Source organism: Talpa occidentalis, unplaced genomic scaffold (assembly GCF_014898055.3).
Source record: "Talpa occidentalis isolate TD23 unplaced genomic scaffold, MPIMG_talOcc4v2.1 talOcc4.6, whole genome shotgun sequence".
In the NCBI taxonomy this organism is placed as follows: Eukaryota; Metazoa; Chordata; class Mammalia; order Eulipotyphla; family Talpidae; genus Talpa; species Talpa occidentalis.
In genome coordinates this window covers 52632052-52646690 of record NW_023604972.1, presented here as the reverse complement: position 1 = coordinate 52646690, position 14639 = coordinate 52632052, and the positions used below count along the sequence as shown (strand labels likewise).

The 14639-nt window shown below is 35.4% G+C and overlaps 1 protein-coding gene across 4 annotated transcripts in view; it reads right to left on the bottom strand.

Moving 5' to 3' along the window:
• ARHGAP24 (Rho GTPase activating protein 24) overlaps positions 1-14639 on the bottom strand; it is a 775334-nt gene that overhangs the window by 209558 nt on the left and 551137 nt on the right. The window contains exon 1 of one of the 4 annotated variants that reach the window (XM_054688430.1): positions 909-1169. The exons of 2 other annotated variants lie outside the window; for them this stretch is intronic. The gene's annotated coding sequence lies outside the window, so the exon portion shown is untranslated. Of the gene's footprint in view, positions 1-908; positions 1170-14639 lie in introns of those variants that run through there. One more of the 4 variants, XM_054688431.1, reaches the window with a different exon arrangement.

Genomic DNA, 14639 nt, shown 5'->3' with positions numbered 1-14639 from the left:
TTTTCACTGGTAAATCTGTAAGCTTTCCTTTTTGGAAAGTCAACATATGCAGAACTCCTTAATTTTTTTCTGTTGCTTACTGTCCAGCAGCAAATATTACACATTACCGAACCAGGCCTTTGGAGAAAAGAGTGCCGCCTTGCATGACAGGAACATAGGTTACTCAAGTCCACGCATTGCCACTTTGGGTTATTCCCCTTGTTCTGCTCTGAGCGCACCTACATACTTCAGTGATTTGAAATCTTATTGTGAATATCACTCTTAGAAAAGTTCCTTTAAAGTAAGCGAGTTTAAGCAAGGTAAACTTATTTAAAAAAAAAAAGCAGGCTCACCAAAATTTTAAGTAATAAATGGGAATGAATGGTTAAAATGAACAATTAAATGAAGAAGCAAATTACAGGATGTCTTCCAGATCAGATACACCAAGCTGTGAAGTCTGAGCCTTCACAGGATCAGTCAAGTGCCTGGAGCTGCCCTGTCCCTCTTCTCTTATCTGATTGGCTCTATATTGGTTCTATACTTCAAGTTGAAGATGCATTAGCCCCCCTCCCCCTCAGTCAACAACATTCTGTGCATTCTGTAATGTTAAAGTAGACACATTTTTATCCACCAGAAACAATGAAACATAAAAACCACCCATGAAAACATACAGGAAAGGAAAAAGCCAAACTGAGCTTTAAAATAAAATAACAACAAAGATCATTTAGTTCCTGAAAACAAAACGAAACAAAACCAAATCCTGTAGCTTCAAATATCAGCAGCCACAAAACAATACAGTTAAGAAGATAAGAGTCCCTTTTCTCTCAGAATAGAGGTGAGTGAGGGTGGGGGTAAAACGAAGGTCAAATGATCACTGTGCAGAAAACAAATGAACTCTGAAGGAGATTTCAATGAGTAAAAAACAATACCTTATAAGTAACTGGTCTTGTCTACTCACAGCTGTTTCCAGTGCCGACTCTTGTTTAACTGTCTACTGCCTTCAGTTTAAAGTTAATTCTGTTGGCACAATAGTACAGAGCTTGCCTGGAAAATGCTGTTTGGACATTAACCATTCCTTTCAAGGCGGTGGTAGATATATAATAAGTTTCTTGTAGAGGGGGATATAAACCCTTCCTTGTAGCTAATTTTCTTCTTCCTCCTTCCTTTCAGACTTAGTCAGTATCCTCCTATCCCATATATTGAAGAAAGAGACAGAGAGGGGAGGGGAAAAAAAAAAAAACTACTAGGAAATATACCTTAAATAATGTAGTATTTGAGCATCAGGAAAAGTTAAAAAAAAAAGTAGAAGAAACTGAGAGCACATCAAGATCTTTTATATAATTTAGTAGAATACTCTCATTTATAGATTAGGGAATTGATATTCAGAATACATGTGATTGGTCCAAAGTCACTCACATAGCTAATTACTGCCACGGCTCAGAATAGATACCAGGTTTCACAATTCCCAATTCAAAGCTCTTTCTACTATGTTAGTATACCTGAGAGCAAATGGCTTACAGTTTTCCTCTGTATCCTCATATAATACCTAATGAGCTGTCAGGGAACATTAACACAATTATGATGTGAGAGTCTTCCTATCTTCACAGATATTTCCCATCAAAATCCTTAATACTAGGTTTCCTTATAATAACTCAATTTCTTTGTATAATTGGGAAAAAAAAACTTTTCCCTTAATGATTTTATAGAACATATTTATATCTTGAAATCTGCCATTTTTCAAGGAACATTAATAATATCCCTTAGTCCTTACAGAGAATTACATCCGTAAGAGATGGTACTGAGCTAGGTACTAGAGTAAATCTTTAATACTTCTACTTGGTGTTGGTGATAGTACTTGGCTTTGAACTAAAAACATGTTTATTATTACCAAATATCCCCCTTTCAATCTGTCAATATTTTTTTACCATACATAGAAATTTTTTCTCAATTGCTATTGATTTCTTATTTTGCTTTATAAAAGCATCATAATCTTTGTTATCTTTCACGTAATGTTTGGTACATATTTATGAAGAAATTATTTACTTCTAATTGAAGGAGTGATTTTATTATTCTAATTAAAAATTCTTTTATAAATGTATTCATTCATTTATGTAATTAACAAATATTAATTGAATAGTAATAAACCTACCTCATCTTGCCCTTGTGGAATACAGTAACTGACAACAGATTTTTTTAGAGAAGTGCATTAATTTCAAATAAAATCAATGGGTTTAGATGCTAAGTAAGACCAATTTTCCAGAAATTCTTTCTATCCATTCCCACAATAAAAGCATGTACCCACAGTTTATTTAAATCCTATCCATTGAATAGCTCACTCTCAACACCCTTCTCACCATCAAAATTCATTTTCAAACTGTTTCTAATTCTTTAACTCAGAAACTAATTATCTAATAATTATCTAATAATTTTCCTTTACTTTTATGATCATGTTGTATGTGCTCTTGCCCCAATCATTGGGTTAAAAGCAATGTGACAATGAGATTTTTGGGAACATATTTCCTAAAATATTTAGTAATTAATGGATACTGTGTAAATTTTCTAATACTGACAAATAATCAACTGAGATACAAAACACATAAATGTTGCAGAAAAAATATTGCAAAAAACACACTTTTAGGTGAGATCCCAATCACCTTTCATTCTCTGCTAATTTATCTAACTGAGCTCTATACAAAAGAAAATCTCAAACATATTAACATGTACACTTACACATAACACTAATATATCAAATACAAAAATAGTTTGACACAATAACTGATATATATTATTTGGGACTACCAAAAGTAGTCTTTTTATTTTCTTCTTTTTTCTTTTTACTTCTTAAATTTATGATGTGGATGGTTTCATTTCTAAGTGTAATATAGGGAAACCAAACAAAGGGCAGGAAAATTACAAAATTTGCTGGCAAACTATAGATCTGAAAATTTTCTTTTGTCTGGTAAATGAGCCAGGAAGGAAATAAGAGCAAATCTTAAAAGAGACGTAGGCTGTGCAGAGACGCACAGAGATTTAGATGGAATGTGTCAGGGTGACTCAGAGTTTTTGAGTAGACATAGGAAGAAAAGTGTAAATAGAAGTCACATACAAGCAGGTTGTTTAGAGCAGAAGTGGGCTAAGCCACAGAAAATAGATTACAAGCATTAAATTTAAGAACCAAAGTCCCTCAAAATAGGCTCAGCAAAAGGGGAACTAGCAATTTTGGTGACCAGGGCAAGCAACAGAAAATTGGCCCTCATACTTACTTTGTAATTCATGTCAAAGTTTATTTCTACCATGGGAAAGAAGTATATACTGTCAATACGTGAATTCAACACAATTTAAAATAGCACATGATACACAATCACTAAAAAAAAAAAAAAAAAGTCCCTCTATATTTAGATACCTTGGACATACTCCAGGTTACCATACTCTGGTCATGCCCTAGAGTTCAGAAACCTAGGGTAGAGGGGAATAGTTACTCTGTTTTGAAGGCTGGATCCGCAGAGATGAATTTCACTGCTTGAAGAAGTACTTAGCGCAGAGGTGAACTCTAGGGCAGGCTATATTAGCACAGGCAAGCAGTTGGAATTCCCTAACTCTTGATCTCCTCCTCTCAGTTTTCAGGTGACAGTAACATTAGAAGAAAGAAGACTTTTATGAAGGAATTCCAGAGAGCTCTTTTGTGATAGCAGTGAAGGAAAATGTTGCCTGATCAGCTATTGTATTATAATGTTCTATGCATGGGAAATTTCATATGTGGACATTTTAAACAGATCAATGGACTGATGTATACAAAAGTTCAAGCATAGTCTCACAAGATGGCAGCAAAGTGAATATGCTGGACTCTCCTACTCCAGATACTCACAACAAAACTGCAGTAAAACAAAACCCAGAAACTCCTGAGGGAAAAACTGATGACCACAGCACACAATAGGAGCTCCCAGGAAGAAAGGGGTAGGAAAACTTTAAATGAACTTTGTTGGGAGTGGTAACATGTTGGACAGTATAACCTACAAAGGGAGGGGTAGCTGCTGCACAGAGCCCCCTATAGCTATTTTTTTTTTACTATTTATTTATACAAGAACCGGGGTACAGGCCAGAAATGTGGGAGGGTGAGAGAATTCACCAGAGACAGAGCGGGGAGCAGAACAGGCAGAAAGACCAAAAACACTGCTGAGGGTAGCAGCGGGGGAGAAAGGAGAGGTCTGCCACGCCATGTGGGTAGGGACTCTAACCCGCGCTGCAGAGGCTGTGGAAGCCTCACAGCGCTGTGCTTAACCTGCTGTGCCACCAGGGAGGCCTCCCTACAGCTACTGACTTGGGCATCTGCCTACATGCCAACATTGAGACAGACTTCTATGACCAAGCACTGCATTGGATTGAGGGTGTGCATGAGCAGGCATCCAGAATTAAGGGTGTATTGCTGGAAAGCAATAGATCTAAGGGCATAGAGCAATGAGTACTGGCTTGAGTTTCAGGTTCATAACATTGTCTGAATGCAGTTGTAGCCTGAATTGGGTCAGTGCACCTGGATTTCCCTATAGAAGAGACCACTACTCAAAGCCCAGGCAGAGATATCTCTAACACCTGCCACAGCGCCCAAAAAAGTGATTGAAAAAAATGGATCTGGAGCACCTATTAACAGCACATGTATGTGCCTCAAGGTAAGACTGTGGGCTGGGAAGAAAAAGAGAACAATTGCCTGACACCAAGGAGCCGGAAGGGAAAGAGAACACTGACACCAAGGAGTTGGACTGGAGGATGCACTCACTATGTGCAGGTGCACACAACTCTGGCACGTACAGCACAAGTAGCTGTATGTATTCTGGAGATGATCACGTGGTGATTAATGCCCTCGTCCCCTTTGATACCTACTATCCCCCACTGGTGTCAGTCCCCCATTACTCCAACAGGTACAAAGACAATAATTGAAAATCTATCCCTATTAAAACCCATTAAAAAATTAAAAATGAGGACACAGAAGAACATGTCGTAAGTGTCAGAGACAAAACCCTGAAAAGAGCCCCAAATCTGAAAAAATGAAGATCATGACAGAAGGGGCAGCAGTTCAGGGCAGCAGTTCTGACACCACCAATGGAACAAAAAAAAAAACACAACGGGGATGTAAAAAAACAACGGCATAAAGATAGGGAAAAAATAAGGCAGTCACAAGTAAAAATATAATAGGAAACACTAGCTGATTTTAAAAATAAATTGAAGGTCTCTACACAGACAAACAGAAGCAATGGAGAGAAATAATGGGCTGAAAAAACACAACATCAGAGAACACAAGGCTAGAACAATGTAGAGAAAAGAGAATATGAAAATTGTGTAAGAGTCCTCAGGGACAACTCAGAGAGAAATGATGTTCATATCATGGGGATCCCAGAAGGAGAAGTAAAAGAAAAAGGTATAGAAAACTTAATTAAAGAAATAATCACTGAAAACCATCTTAGTCTGGCAAATGAACATAAATTGTGATCCAAGATGCCCAGAGTTCCAAAGAAATAATGCAAAGCAGATATCCACCAAGACAAATAATGATAAAGTTGTTGAGACCCAATGACAAGGACAGCATATTAAATATATCAGGAGAAAAATATGTAAATTATTAGAGAAAACTAATCAGACTGTCAGCACTTTTGAAACAGTAATAAAAAAATCTTCCAAAAAACAAAGGCCCAGGACCAGATGACTTTACAAATGAATTCTATCAAACTTTTAAAAAAGAGCTAATGTCCACCTTACTCAATTGCTTTTAGAAAATACAAGGAATTCCCTAATATATTCTATAATGCCAGCATTACAACAATCCTCAAACTGTACAAAGACAGCACAAAAAAAAGAAAATTATAGGCTAGTATCCCTGATGAATATCAATGTCAAAATTTTTTACAAAATACTAACAAATCAAATTCAACAGTGTACCACAAGGATTATACATCATGATCAAGTGGGATTTATCCCAGAGGTACAAGGATAGTTCAATATACATGAATAAATTAATGTAATATGTCAAAAAAAAGGTACAAATAGGGGCCTCCCCGGTGGCGCAGTAGTTGAGCGCTGGGTTGCGAAGCTGCCCGCAGCCTCTGCAGTACCAGTTTAATCCCTGGCCACCGGGCGAGGGTCCCACATGGCGCGCAGACCTCTCCTGCTGCCTGCTGCTCCCTTCAGCAGTGTATTTCATCAGTCTGCCTGTTCTGCTCCCTGCTCTGGCTCTGGTGAATTTTCTCACCCTCCCGCACTTCTGACTGTACCCAATGCTTGTATAACTAAATAAATAAATTTTTAAAAAATTAAATTAAATTAAAAAAGGTACAAATAAAAAGCAAATGATAGTATCAAGATGCTGAGAAAATATTTGATAGTATTCAGCACCCATCGCTGGTAATAACTCTAAACAAGATGGAAATAGAAGGGACCTAGCTCAATATAATAACGGTCATTATCACAAACCAACAGCCAATATAAATAATATTCACTGAAGAAAAAGTGAGTATTATAAGATCTGGCACAAGAAAAAGGTACACATTGTCACCACTTCTGCTGAACTCAGTACTGCAGGCTTTGGTCAAAGCCATCAGACAACACAGAAAATAAAAAGAATCTTAACTAAGAAAAGAAGTGAAACGATTCCCATTTGAAAATGATATATTATGTATAGAAGATCTTAAAGATCTTAGATAAAATGGAATATCACTCAACTTTAAAAAAAAGATGAACTCTTGCCAACTGCAACAATGATAGAATTGGAGGGGATTATGCTAACTGAAATATGTAAGAAGGAGAAAGACACATTTTGGATGATTTTACTCATATATGAAATATAGAAAAAAATAAAGGAACTGATAAAACTAACCATAGAACTAACTCAAAACTAACCTTAGAAATATCATTGCATAATTATGGCTTCTGGATCGGGAGGAATAGTGGGAATAGAAGAAAATCGGGAGAGTGTCCACGAGCTTAGGAGAAAATATTATGGATGCTTTGATGGTGGGAGTGGTGTGGTTACATCCATCTAAGGAGGTATGAACCTATTTCCCTAAATCATGTATAGTGTTGTAAACCACTATTACCTCAATAAAGGGGAAATTAAAAAATACTGAGTTAGCATCTGACCAAAAAAAAAAAAACAAACAAACAAAAAACAAAACATTAGAAGCAAAAATTAATACAGCAAAATGTCAGTTTATAAAACCAACACATAAACATGATTACCTTTTTATATACAATGCACAAGAAGCAAGCGAAATTAAGATAATAACACCAATTATAATTGTTTTAAAAAATTCAGAATCAACCTAACAAAGGAGGTCAAAGACCTATGCAACAAGAACTATAAGGTTTTATTCATGGATGAAATGACGCTATTTAATTAAAATGGCTATTCCACCCAAAATGATATACAAATTTAACTCAGTTCCTACCAAAACACCAACAATATGTTTCAAAGACTGAACAAAATTATTGAAATTTATATGGAAGCACAAAAGGCCTCAAATTGCAAAGCAACTCTAAGAAAAAGAAGAGAAAGGGAGGTATAAATTTACTTGACTTCACTTTACTATACTTAAATACTATACTTTACTATATTTAAGTTTACTTTACTATAAAGCAACTGTATTAAAAGCAATATGGTATTGGCACAAAAAAACAGATACGTGGATCAATGGAACAGAAATGAAAGGCAGAACTAAACCCAGAAACATACCAGTACCTAACCTATGATATAGCATCCATGAACATAAAATGGGAAAGATGGTCTCTTTAACCAATGGTTCTGGGCAATTTGGAGAGGCACACATAAAAGAATGAAGTTGGATTACCACTAACATGATACACAAAAATAAACTCCAATTGGAATAAATATTTAGACATGAGACCTGCAACAATAAAATACATAGAAGAAATCATTGGTCATATGTTCCATGATTAACCAGAAAGATATTGGTGACTCAACTGCTATGGCAAAGAATTAAAAACAAAAATAAGCAACTGAGATTACCTCAAATTAAAAAGTGTCTATTGGGCCTCCCCGGTGGCACTACAGTTGAGTGCTGGGTTGAGAAGCTGCCCGCAGCCTCTGCAGCACCAGTTCGATCCCCGGCTGCTTCCAGGCCACTGGAGGAGGGTCCCGCATGGCGCGCAGACCTCTCCTGCCACCCGCTGCTCCCCTCAGCAGTGTACTTCGGTCCTTCTGCCTGCTCTGCTCCCTGCTCTGGCTCTGGTGAATTCGCTCACCCTCTGGCGCTTCTGACTGTACCCAGTGTTTGTATGAATAAATAAATAAATCTTTAAAAAAATAAAAATAAATAAAAATAAAAAAGACACTCAAATTAAAAAGTGTCTATACAGATGGTTAAAAAAAGACACTCTACCGAATGGGAAAAAAATTCTCCTAATATATTACTGATAAGGAATTGATATCCAAGATACACAAAAACCTCACACAATTCAACAACAATAAAACAAATAACTTAATTAACACAAGGCAGTGTGTATAACAGACAATTTACCAAAGAGGATATTCAGAAGGCCAAAAGAAGTATGGTAAAAGTGTTCATCCTCACTTTTAATAACATCATCCTCACTTTTAATAATAGAGATGCAAATTAAAACTAAAATGAGATACCATCTCATGAGAATGTCACATATTAAAAAGACTCCAAACAAACCATGTAGGAGAGAATGTGGAGAAAAAGGAATCCTATTGCAATGTTGATGGGAATGTGAACTGGTGCAACCATTATGGAAGGTATACTGGAATAACCGTAAACAACTAAAAACAGAAATGCCCTATCAACTGGCACTTCTACTTTTGGGCATATATCCACAGAATATGAAACCATCAACAACAACAAAAAAACTCTGTTCCAGAATGTTTACAGCAGCTTTATTTACAATAACTAGGGCATGGAAGCTGCCTAAATACACATCAGTAGACAATTGGATCAAGAAGATGTGGTATATACACCTTGTAGAGCATTATATGGCCATGAAAAAGCATGCATTATAACCATTTTCAACAAAATGGAGGGAATTTGAGATAATTATGTGCAATAAAGTAAGTCAAAATGATAAAAACAAATACTAAACACAACTGTAAATTTTATTACCTCTGCAAATCTCCCTATGGCTCAGCAGCAGGCATCACTGGAAATAGGAAAAAAAACCCAGTGGCCTTGATGTAGTTTTATCTACACAGGTTCCTCTAAACCCTTGAATTTTGTTCATACAACTATCAGAATACAGCCTGGACTTACCAGACAATTTCCTGTGAACTTTTGCCTCTAACTAGATAGAGGCATCTAACATTTGCTAGAAGGTTCTAGGTGATTCTGAGATCTCCTTCATTCCCTGAACTCTACAGTAGTTGCCCTTGTTGAAATAGCAGAAGTTCTAATGCTAATTCTGTCCATACAGATGGTTTTAAGAAACTGTTATCAGCTGTTAACTCTTCAGGAGCAAAAGTTAAATCCTTGCATTCATGACATATGTTTTTGAAATGAAAAGAGGGCAGACTAAACAATTTTAGAATGGTAAACTCACATATAATTTAATCTTCTACCTCAATTCTCTCCACACTGCTCAGAACTCCCCAGGAACCTATAAATTAGATTTCCTGTCATGTCCCACATCCCACTGCTTCCTCATTAACTACTGTAGTGAATAAGTTTCTGGATTCTGGGGTTCAGAGACTCTATGGGATAATAAAGAAAGGTAGTGTGATAGCAAGCAAAGAGACAGTGCACCCCTAAGTACTAGAGCAGTCATCTCCCTAGACACCAAGGTAGAATAAATATCTCTCTTCAGAAATTTTGCTATTCAGTGACAACTAACATTTGGTACTGACTGTACATTAATTTAATTACATGTAATTTAAGTACATGAGTGGCATCTACTTAGTGCATCAAAGGTATAAATATTGTACTTAATGATTGTCTTCTATAAACAAAGTCTTTGCTCAGTAATAAGGTTTGCATAATTGTTGTTATCTCATAAACTAATCATATTTTTATCTAGAATATAAATTTCCCTATGAAAATAAGTTTCTATTGTCTTTTTATCTATTTGGCTTTTATCCTGCAGGCAATGGGTTGATACTAAAGGATTTTAAAAAGGGATATTTTGTCTTTTACAATGCTAAGTGGAAAGAGAATTCAGGGACAGGTCATCTAGATAATCACTTAAAAGGTTATTTATCCAAGTGAGATATTGTGATGTTCTAAAATTAGACACAAGGGACAGAGAGACAGAAATAGCCTCAAAAGACATTTAAACTTTTTTTATGGGTAGAAAATTATGGGAAAGGCAAAATTCCTAAACCTCTACAAAATCATTACAGACAAGATTGGGTGTGGTCAGGGTGGTAGGACCCAATAACAGATGAGTAGATTTGGAAGATGTGGTGTATACACACAGAGACACGCACATAGTGGAATGCTATTAGGCTAGAATATAGATAGATAGATGATAGATAGATAGATAGATAGATAGATAGATAGATAGATAGATAGATAGATAGACAGATAGATAATATAAACTCCTGCCAACTGCAACAGCAAGGATGAAACTGGAGGGGTTATGCTAAGCAAAATGAGTCAAAAAGAGAAAGATAAATACCAAATGGCATCACTCATATGTGGAATATAGAGAAACAAAACTGTTGGATAACATCAAACCAATAACAAACCCTGGAAATCTGACTGTAAAGCTAACATTACTGAGGGGGGGATGGGGAATTTAGAGAGGAAAGGGGGGTACAATGGACTATGGTAAGAACTATGGGTGCTTTAGTGGTGGGTGTGGAGGGATGGCATATACCTGAAGAGGTAAGACCCTATATTTTTGAATTATATAGTGTTGTAAATCAATGTTACCTTAATAAAGATATAAAAATTCACCACAGATAAACATATCCAGTATTAAAATTGCATGAAAATATAAATCATCATTATATAAAATTTCTCATAAGTTCTCTCCATTTACAGATGAAGAAGCTGAGGCACCCATCTTGGAAGCCTGATAGCAGAATCTGAATTAATTTCCATCTGATCACAAAGCCGTATTCTTCACATTAAACCTCCCGTCATTTTGAAAACATCAAAAATTTTAGACAATTTCTTAAACATGAACACTGGATGGCTAGACTTGACAAGATTGTTTGAAACATAATTTGTCTCATCTTAAGATTCCTTAGGCATAACAGCTTAGGTCTTCCAGGCATAAACATGTTAAAATTTGAGAATCTACACACAAATAATGGTATTTGTGTAATTTCTATGAAGCTATGAGTTTAACTACCCAGCAAAACATAAATCACCAAATTCCCTTTGATAAACTATTTTTAAGTCTGAAAGATTTATTCATATCCTATTCTAGCAGTCAGCAGAAAACAAAATGAAAGTGGATCTGGTGGATACCCTAGTTCAATCAAGTCAAATATTGAGTTTTAAGTAACAAAGAAATTTGAAGAATAAATCAGTTCCAATGAATCTAGAAAAATAAGAGGTAAAACTCTCATGATACTGAAAACACAGGGGCTAAGACATAGCTCAAACAGAGAAAAATGCTAAGGTTTGCCTTAGAGTTGGAATAGGAAAATTCCTTTTCCAGCATATTTTACATCATTTATGGTTGGGACAACCGTGTGCATTCCCATCTAAACCTTAACTCTTTGAGAGTAAAAGGAGGAATTAATAATTACAGTAGGATAGCCAATAAAAATTAGGATTCTTGTAGCAAATCTGGATATATGCCACTCTACCCAGAGGTACACATTAACTTTGCCTTCAGATGATGATAGTATCAAGAATGAGGTCATATGTCTAGACTCCTGGAGGCAAAACAAGAAAAGTCAAGAATTCTTACTCTATTCAAACATGGTATACAAAAACATATGCAAAGGTCAGATCAACTGAGTTATCTGGGATATGTTAATTATTTTAGTTCTGTGGCTTATTTAAAAATGATACAGAATCCTGGAAAATGGCACTCCATTATAAATGAGTAACATATAACAGGTGTATAGTATTTAGTCTCTCATATAATGTATTCCCATAAACATCTTAGTAATAAAGTTAAGATATTGGTAATAGGTGCCCCTAGCTATTTTGATTGTTTATAAATAAGCACAGGCTTTATTTTTTTCAGTGTATTATCCATCATTAAGTCAATACGAATAAATAGTAAACTGAATCAAAACTTAATCCACTTTTCTGCTCCACTGCTGGATTCCTTCTTGAGAATAAGACATCCTTCCTTACATTGCCAGTTCCTTACTAGGTTAGACAAAGGGAAAGTTGGGCAGCATAGAAAGCAAACATTCCCAGTTACAAACAAGGGCTAGCAGCCAAAATTGATTAGGTTTACAACCCTTGGTTATTTCTGCAACTCGTATGACCTTGGACAAAACACTTCACTTCAATGGGACTTAGATTTCCTCTATAAAAAATGAGAGGATTTTGTAAGATTACCTTGAAGTTTCTTTCAGATGTGAAATTCGACTATTCTCTGAGATAATTATCTCCCATATGTTTTAAATTTGTTTAAGGTTTATTTACATAATGGGGATTGGGAGATTATCTGTTGCATCATAAAGAAATTAAAACAACTAGTTATTTGACAATATAACTGCAATAGTAACAATAATAATGATTTTTAAGGCTCCCAAGCATACAAACATAGGCAATGGAGAGACATTTCATGTTTTAGGATATAACAGGAGGACTATTAGAATTTTCTTAGGGGAAAAGTCCTGAGATAGAAAATGCCTAACCACATTGTGCTTAATAATTTTTAAATACTAAGCTCATTTAGGCTCCCCAAGCACACTGAGGACCAAGTTTCCTGAGTTTATACAGAAAAACAAAGGTTTCTCCCAGAATTATAGTTAACTTCTCAACACTGTCATTTTTCACAGGAAAATAATGAATTCACATTTATGAGACATTATGTTGGCAATAAATAGCAGATCTGTAATTTTTGAAAAGTGCCTAGCCACACAAGGGTGATTTACAAAATAATGAAAACAAATTGCCCATCAGTCTGTGTTATTGGACTGCAAGCTTTAATGCAACCAAATATAAGGGAGCCAGACATTTTTTGTCACAACATTTTGGTTGTTTTTGTATACAGAAGTAACATAGTCCCTTAGAAAAGCATAAACAACAAAGAAGTACATAGCATAAAATTTTAAATTCCTACCCTCACAACTCTCACCAATACTATTCTTGAGGATTAAACACATTTGCTAATGTGTTATACATCATCCATCCAGATATCTATTATCTATTAATATCTATCATCTATTAAGATCTATCTATCATCTATCAGTTATCTATATCTATCCACAAACATGCACATTTGCACACATACATATATGTAATCCACAAATATATTTCTTAAAATAAACCATAGTTATTTTATCCTCATTTTTAGCACAGTTATTGAATTTTTTGATCTTTGGAGATAAACAAACAGGCATAATAATAAATGTGTCTTCTTTTCCCATCACAAAATCTCTCCTCTATCCTTAAGACTTTGGCTTTAACAGTACAAATTATCAAGTGGCTAAGAAAAATAAGTGCAATGATCTCTTAGCAGTAGTTCTTCAATATTCTTAGGAAAATGAATACCTATTACATGTTTACAGAGTCGAATGATGAATCACACCAAAGACCCTGATCTCATCAATATGGGAAAAAGTCCCTGGAAATAACCACTGGTGGATTGACTTGCCTAGTATCCATCCACACCCCTTTTAATCAAGTGCTCAAGAATTGCTTCTTTGAGTGTCTCTTAATCATTGTCTTTGTGTAAGGATGCTTCAAACTTGAGTACAGTATTTTTCATCATCACTATATGACTACTAAGCAATAGAAAGTGTGACTTGAATAGATACCCCTCCTTCATCATAAATTTGGTTCTATAGTGTTTCCTTCATCATTTTAAGACTTTGTTGGGTCTATTAACCCCAGCATCCTTGTTGAATTTATGTTATCTGAGTTTGAGATGCTAATGCCTATCTCTCAGTCTTTCTTGAAAAATTAAAACAAGCACTCCCATAGGCCAGTCTTTAGCCAGCAGTTATTACTGAAATAATAAGATAATTACACTCATGCAGAGACTGATTTATTTTTCTTAGAAAATTTAGTCTGTATGTTCTTTATATTTCCATACTGGAAACTATCACACATTTGATAGTTCCATCATCTGTGTTAGCAGTATCTTCCTATGAGAGAATATATATTTCAGTCATGGGGAGAGGTGTCATTAGAATTTTTTGATGGAATATTGGAGTATTTCTATTCTTCAAACTCAATTTGTTATTGACAAGTAGCTGATATTTAAATTTAAATTTATCTTAAATATATAAGAACAGATAGGTTGCCAGAAGAATGAAGATTGTTAGAAAAGATGAATACGCATCAAGATCTGGGGCACTCAAGTGTAGTGTGTGTAAGAGAATGAAACATGCATACATCAGAATGGGCTGTTGAGTAAAAAACCTCAGAAAGGCCTGTTATCACTGGCAGAGATGTGGTACTAGACGTAATTGTGCAAAGGTGGAAGGACATAGAGGCATCATTTCAAACTGATAGAAATATTGTAAGCATACTAAGGGAGATGGAGGGAGGAGTCAAAAAAGGGGC